Source organism: Hydra vulgaris, chromosome 11 (genome assembly GCF_038396675.1).
Source record: "Hydra vulgaris chromosome 11, alternate assembly HydraT2T_AEP".
NCBI classification, from domain to species: Eukaryota; Metazoa; Cnidaria; class Hydrozoa; order Anthoathecata; family Hydridae; genus Hydra; species Hydra vulgaris.
The window spans coordinates 48,118,928-48,126,118 of record NC_088930.1 but is presented as its reverse complement, the minus strand read 5'-3'; the positions used below and the strand labels follow the sequence as shown (position 1 = coordinate 48,126,118).

At 28.1% G+C, this 7,191-nt stretch overlaps 1 long non-coding RNA gene across 1 annotated transcript; it reads right to left on the bottom strand.

Moving 5' to 3' along the window:
* Positions 1-705: 705 nt before the first annotated feature.
* LOC136086721 (uncharacterized) lies at positions 706-6,845 on the bottom strand. The gene is made up of 3 exons (XR_010641529.1): positions 6,618-6,845; positions 1,232-3,914; positions 706-863 (listed from the first exon to the last, which is right to left on the bottom strand). It is a non-coding gene; the product is annotated as an uncharacterized LOC136086721 (long non-coding RNA).
* Between the last annotated feature and the right edge of the window lie 346 nt (positions 6,846-7,191).

Here is a 7,191-nt window from a genome sequence, read left to right as displayed (position 1 = left end):
AGAAATGTTAGAATTAGAGTTAGAGTAAATGTTAGAATACCCCACAACAACTGTGGCTCGGGCCAGAGTTCCAAATAGACTCGCCGCCCAGTGAAAAAGCGCACATGGGATACGCGTGGATTTTTTCCATATGTAACCCATGTGGGGATTATTATTTTGTCCCATGTGGGTTTCATATGGTAAATCCCACATGGATTCCATATGGTAAATCCCATGTGGGATACGCGTGGGTTTTTACCATATGTAACCCATATGGGGATTATTATTTTGTCCCATGTGGGTTTCATATGGTAAATTCCACATGGGTTTTATGTGGTAAATCCTACATGGGATATAGGTGGAAAATACTACATGTTATAGATCTTAAATGCCACATATTTTAATCCAAATGGTATAAAAGTAGTCAATACTAGACAAATGAAAGTCCGATTGCTTCTATGATAATTTTTAAAATTCTTTTAATTTAAAAATTACTTAAATTAAGTAATTTAAAATTAATCATCAAAGCTTTCAGAGAGGCTTAACTTAATCTGGTATTTGCTACTTTATCCCATTTGGTATTCAAAATGAGTAGCATTTTTGATCTTTTACATGTGATGTTTTTCACCTATAACCTATGTGGGATTTACCATAAACTAATATGACGAAATATTATAAAAATAAAAAACGTGTTGCAAAATGAATTTATTTTAAAATAAATGCTATTAACCAATACATGCAAAATGAATATTAAAAATTTATTTTTTCTTTTGCGATTTACACGCCGTTTTTTGTCGATTGAATTAATTAAATCGCTTCGGCTTGCATAATACCAATTTTTTTACCAAGGTTTTTAGTATCTTCTAACTTTCTTCAAACATTTTCTAAAAAAAAAAATATAAATACAAATATATATAAATATATATATATATATATATATATATATATATATATATATATATATATATATATATATATATATATATATATATATATAGAGAGAGAGAGAGAGAGAGAGAGAGAGAGACAGAGACAGAGACAGAGAGAGAGAGAGAGAGAGACAGAGAGAGAGAGAGAGAGAGAGAGAGAGAGAGAGAGAGAGAGAGAGAGAGAGAGAGAGACAGAGAGAGAGAGAGAGAGAGCAATTTTAATAAGGAACCTTATTAGTCAAGCAATTTTAATTATTGGCCAGGTTGAAGTCATTAATGACTACAATATTTCACAAATAATTATTTCCTAATTTATTACTTACAATGACTAACGTATTATGGGTAATTGAACACAAATTATGCGTGATGAGCTTGAACCCATGAGGAGAATCCTGAAAAAAAGTGATCAATTAGGATAAGTAGTTAAACAAAAAAACAAAAACAAAACTGTAAAAACCTACTTATTCAATGATGTAGACGTTGGGTGCAATAGCCACTGGATGCAAAAGTATCTTTACTTTTTCGTCACACACACGGCCTTCTATAATAACAGGCCTTGACATCGCGCAAAATGCCGTAAAAACTGAAGGCCGATTAAACTTTCACTTGTACTTATATTGATATATTTTATATTAGGTAGGGTGTAATGGCAGTCTATGTTTTCTAATAATAATCTCTAGTAAAGACGGAAATATAAAAAGAAAACCACAAAGTTGTTAAAAGATAATCATATTTTTCGTATTTCAAATTTCATTAAGAATATTTATGTAATATTAAATAGTGTCAATAACAAGCAGAACCATAACAAAGTATATATCTATATATTAAAAAGATAACTGTATTTTTAATTTTTTTTGCTAAAAATGGTAACAATAAAAATCACCAACAATAAAAAACACCAACAAAAATTGATTCAAGCAAAAAAAGTTTTTTTGCTTGAATCAACTTTTCTCAATATATCTCAACAGGGTAAATATTTACAAATCCAAACATATTGAAATACATATAGGCTAATGAGAAAATAAAAAACATAACAAGTAAATAGCATAATTAATTACAAAACTAATTTTCACATAAATTATGATAGCTTTAGTATTTTGGGAGTGGTAATTAGTGAGTAATTCTTTAGCAGAATATTAGAATATACTCTGCATTGTTTTTTTGTGATTTTAAATTAATATTTAGCAGCAATGAACTAAAATTTCAAGTCCGCCTCTGTTTAGGCTATACAGATAACTTCCATATTTATAATAATAATTGGTAGAATCATCATAAATTTTTATTTCGCTTTTTTGCACATAGCCAGCTATGTAAACTATAGCCACTAATGTAGATTTATTAACTGAGCTTTCAAGATCATGTATATTATCCAGAAGTTCTTTTTCATCAGTAGAAATATCTCTAAAACATATGTCACAAGTATGACCATCGATACCATCAACAGGAATGTCAAGTTGTAATATCAGTTCAGTAAGTTGAATATTAATTTTTTCAATTACAGATTTAGCGTTTATAAAGTAAGTACCTCCAGTTCGCCTGTCAAAGCTTAGAAAAAGCTTTTTCAAGTGGATCTGTTGAAAACCAACCTAATATGACATACTTTGCTTCATTACTCAACAAAGTTTCTACAAGATCAATAAAGCCATAACATGAATGGGCTATTGCATTGCTAGTATCTAGCGTAAGCTGTTTTACACGCTTACCTGTAGGTTTCATAAAATTTGACAGTTCAGCAATATCTCGTAGCAGTTGTATCTGTTGATCACCAACTGAGTGGATTTCTAACAACATTCGAAAAAAAAATATTTTTTCAATAAATACAGCAGTACCTTCAAATGCTTTATTTTCAATCTCTGGATGCGTTCTTAATGCAGCTACTGTTTCTTTGCAAAAAACAGACAAACAAAACTTTACAGATTGTCTCTCTATTGGTTTTGGATAAACTGATTTAGCTGTAGGTTTAGAGAGTTTAAAAAGACTATTGCACTCAGTTTTATATAATGTTTCTAAATCACTCCACTTAGCCAAAGCAAGTTCTTTATTGTTCAAAAATTGAAGTTCCCAGTGTTTTTTGTCAACCAATTGTTTCGTATAGATTTTAGTAGATGCACATAATCATACAATAAATATATACCTGATGTTGTTAACCATGGTTTACTATCAACTGTTTTAAACATTCCAAAAAATCTTTGATTTACACGGTTACCATCAGTAATTATTACCAGTGTCTTACTATTTTCAATATTATTTATTGTATAGACAATTTGTTGACATTGAGCAAACTGAAATTCAGAGGAAAGATTTGCAACAGGTTGAGCTCTACATATAAATTCTGGACCTCCAAAAAGACATTTAATCATAAATGATAAAATTGTTTTAGCTAACTTTTCAGGGTAGTTTACTGCTTGACCAAACAAAGCACCTCTTTGGTAAAGTAATAAAGCTTTGACATAGACCTCATCAATTAGTAGTATGGAAATTCTTTTTAATGGATTTAAATTCATAAAAATACTATTTATGAAACTTAGGTCCTCCATTGAGCTTATTTTTGAAGTCAATCGTGTTAAAGTTCTTATACTTGGCAACTTGTAGTCAATACACAAACAATCATATAAACTTCGTTGTAGTTGTAATTGATATTGTACTTGTAATTGTGTAAATTGATATTTTTGTTGTAGTTGAGATAGTTCGACTTGCAAAGAGATACACAGCATTTCAAAGGCATTTAAAAAAACTAATCGTTAGTTTGACAATATTATTACCTTACAATGTTAACGCCTTGAAACTTACAACGTTATCGTCTTGAAGTTGCGCTACCTAATTTATAAAACAATCAAATTTTAAAGATTTATTAAAAAAGCGCGAACACAACTTTTGTCTAATGTGAAAAGATGAAAATGTAAACACAGTATTAGGAATTGGCCTTCAGTTTAACAAATTTGTTGCGCGATGTCAAGGCCTGTTATTATAGAAGGCCGCAGTCACACATAATATAATATTCTGAAACTAATAAACAAACATCTAAATCTCTATAAGTAAATTTATTCTTTGATCATTACCTTCATATCCTATCTTATTTTCATATCATAATCTACTATGGTATTATTTATATAACATATCACAACAATATTATTAAATTTGTGATGTTTAAATATCATATGAACATTCTCTAACATGTCCATATGATATTTGAATATAGTTCTTGAGTATATTATCTGCAAACAATTGACTGATGCAAGTTCAAATGTTGTCAAAAACCAAGCATACATGCATGGGACACTGCAGTGTCCTACAAAAAATGCTGGTTTGAAAGTCAAACTTTCTTTATTAAAAAAAAAAAATTAAAATAGGGGGGAGATAGGGAGGTTTCCGTAATTTTTTTTAGGCTCCAAAACTTTTAACTTTATATATAATAAGGTTCATAAAACTTAAGGGACTTAAGTTTTATGAACAAAAACAGGATATTTACAGAAACTTTTCAATTTTTAATCTGGATTACCCAGTGTAATTGGGAATAAAGTCTCTGGGTCCAGTATTCAAAGTAAAATGATCTAAAGTAATATATAAATTAAATAAAATGCTTTAAAATGCATGCAGTTATACATATAACTCCTGATAGTTAACTATATGTATAACTAGTTATACATAAAATTTATTATATAAACTTATCTTTTAAGGTTATGCTTGAACAAATTAGTACCAATTAATTCAAATTCAAGATTTAGTTCAAGTTCAAGTTCTTATTTGTTCATTGTTTTTTCACTATTTTATATTTATTTGTTCAAATTTGTTAACTAGTACTAATTCTTACTACAGTAAGAATATTTATCATTGTTGGACGTGATTTTATTAGTAACTTAATTTTACTTTCAACATATTTTGACAACACCCTTTACATTTTAAATGATGACAGCTTTACTTTTCTATTGATGTTAAATTTATTACGTTTTAATAACTCAGATTGAATTTTACTGAATTATTGTAAGCTTTGTAAGAATTTGTTGTATATCAAATGGTGTTGTACATAAAGTAAAAATTATATATATATATATATATATATATATATATATATATATATATATATATATATATATATATATATATATATAATATATATATATATATATATATATATATATATATATATATAATATATCATAATATATAACAAAAACTGACATCATTTTCAATGGGAGATGGCAAAAAATTGACTGAGTTTGATAAAGGGTGAAGGTGTTCAATAAACCGGGTCATCATCTGACATCATTATGCATAGATGATCCTATGATTTAGGTAAAATAAGCAATCAATTTGCTATATTTCTCTTTAGAAAGTGTAAGAAAAAAGCATTGTTATGCTGAGAACCTACCTATTGAGCAAGCTTTGACCACCTATTTTATACCTATTTTCCATTAATTATCAGTTGTCAGTCTCTATTTTATAAAATGAATTAAAAAACTATTTATTTATAGTATAATATTAATACATAAATACTAGTTTCCTAATGCTATTATCATCATAATGTTAATGGTATTCCTTTTAAAGTGAAATTTTGTATCAATTTTATTGTTTTAATGTTGTAAATATATATATATATATATATATATATATATATATATATATATATATATATATATATATATATATATATATATATATATTATTTTCACTTTATTTAAAACACCATTTAATATACAACAAACCCCTACAAAGCTTACAATAATTCAGTTATGATACAATCTGAGTTATTGAAACGTAATAAATTTAACATCAATAGAAAAGTAAAGCTGTCATCATTTAAAATGTAAAGGGTGTTCTCAAAATATGTTGAAAATAAAATTAACAAATAAAATCACATTCAACAATGATAAACATTCTTACTGTAGTAAGAAATAGTACTAATTAACAAATTTGAACAAATAAATATAAAATTAACAAAAACAATGAATAAATAAGAACTTTAACTTGAACTTTTACTAAATCTTAAATTTGAATTAATTGGTACTAATTTGTTCAAGCATAACCTTAAAAAATAAGTTTCTATAACAAATTATATGTATAACTAGTTATACATATAGTTAGCTATCAGGAGTTATATGTATAACTATATCAGGAATTATATGTATAACTATATCAGGAGTTATATGTATAACTATATCAGGTGTTACATGTATAACTTTATTATATAGTATATGCATTTTAAAGTATACTACTTTATTTAAACATTACTTTAAATTATATTACTTTGAAAACTGGACCCAGAGGCTTTATTCCCAATAACACTGTGGTACTCCAGATTAAAAATTGAAAAGTTTCTGTTTATATCCTGTTTTTGTTCCTCAATGTAGTTTGTAAGTCCCTTAAGTCATAAGGACCTTATTATATCTAAAGTTAAAAGTTTTGGAGCATAAAAAAAGTTACAGAAACTTATCTCCCCACCACCACCACCCTATTTTTTTCTTTTTTAACAAAGAAAATTGGGAATTCTTTGACTTTCAAACCTGCATTTCTTTGTGGGACACTGTAGTGTCCTATGCATGCATGCTTGGTTTTTGACAACATTTGAACTTTCATCAGTTAATTGTTTGCAGATAATATACTCAAGATCTATATTCAAATAACTATTATATCATCCTAATAATACGTCTATTTGCACAAATCTTAATCTTATTTCTGTAAAGAAAGACAAACATTATTCGTGGTACTTACATACTTGCTTGCCATTCTCTATATTAATATAAAATATTTTCACACAATATAAACGTAACGCAATGCAATGTCGATTTAAAAATTTTTATTTAGTTTTTTTTAAAAAGTTTGTTTTTTTAGTTTCCAGCTTTCAAATTAATTCCCATGCAAATCCCACATGAAACCCACGTGGGATTTCCCATGTGTGTAAATACCTTATGGTTCCCACATGTAACCCATGTGGGATTACCCACATGGGTTTAAGGTGACAAATTTCCATACGGATACCACATGGGAAAATCCGTCCCACGTAAATCCCATCAATCCCACACGAAACCCACGCGGAACCCATGTGGGACGCGGTTTTATTTTTCACTGGGCCAGTCCATTCGTCACCTCACTGCTTAACAGTGGACGGTCCAGACTTTGTTTCCTGAAGGAGGATAAGATCGTTGGAGGACTTTTAAAGACTTTTAAAAACTTTTGGTCGTTTAGACCGTTTATGTTGCATGTTAAAATGTTAATGATGGAGAGAAACAGCTTTCTTAATTTGAAAACACGTGTAGCTTAAACGTCGTCTTATGATTCAACCGAA